At 40.8% G+C, this 206-nt stretch overlaps 1 protein-coding gene across 1 annotated transcript in view; it reads right to left on the minus strand.

The window, feature by feature from the left end:
• si:ch73-127m5.1 (neurotrypsin) overlaps positions 1-206 on the minus strand; it is a 26,382-nt gene that overhangs the window by 19,160 nt on the left and 7,016 nt on the right. The gene's annotated exons all lie outside the window — the stretch shown is intronic.

Below are 206 nucleotides of genomic sequence, written 5' to 3' on the forward strand. Positions count from 1 at the left end.
TAATCTTTGCAATGTTCTGCACATACCCTAATTGGACCACCACAATTCCAGTGGTAATATCCGTTTTGCATAGTTCCGTACCGTTTTTGGGGAACATGTTGTGCAAACTAGACGGGACAGACTGTAATGTTTGCAAGGCTGCAGCTCCTTAAGAGTTTCACGTAACTTCACCAAATTTTTAAGACTGCTTCCACAATCTAAGATAA

Source organism: Oryzias melastigma, linkage group LG19 (assembly GCF_002922805.2).
Source record: "Oryzias melastigma strain HK-1 linkage group LG19, ASM292280v2, whole genome shotgun sequence".
NCBI lineage: Eukaryota > Metazoa > Chordata > Actinopteri > Beloniformes > Adrianichthyidae > Oryzias > Oryzias melastigma.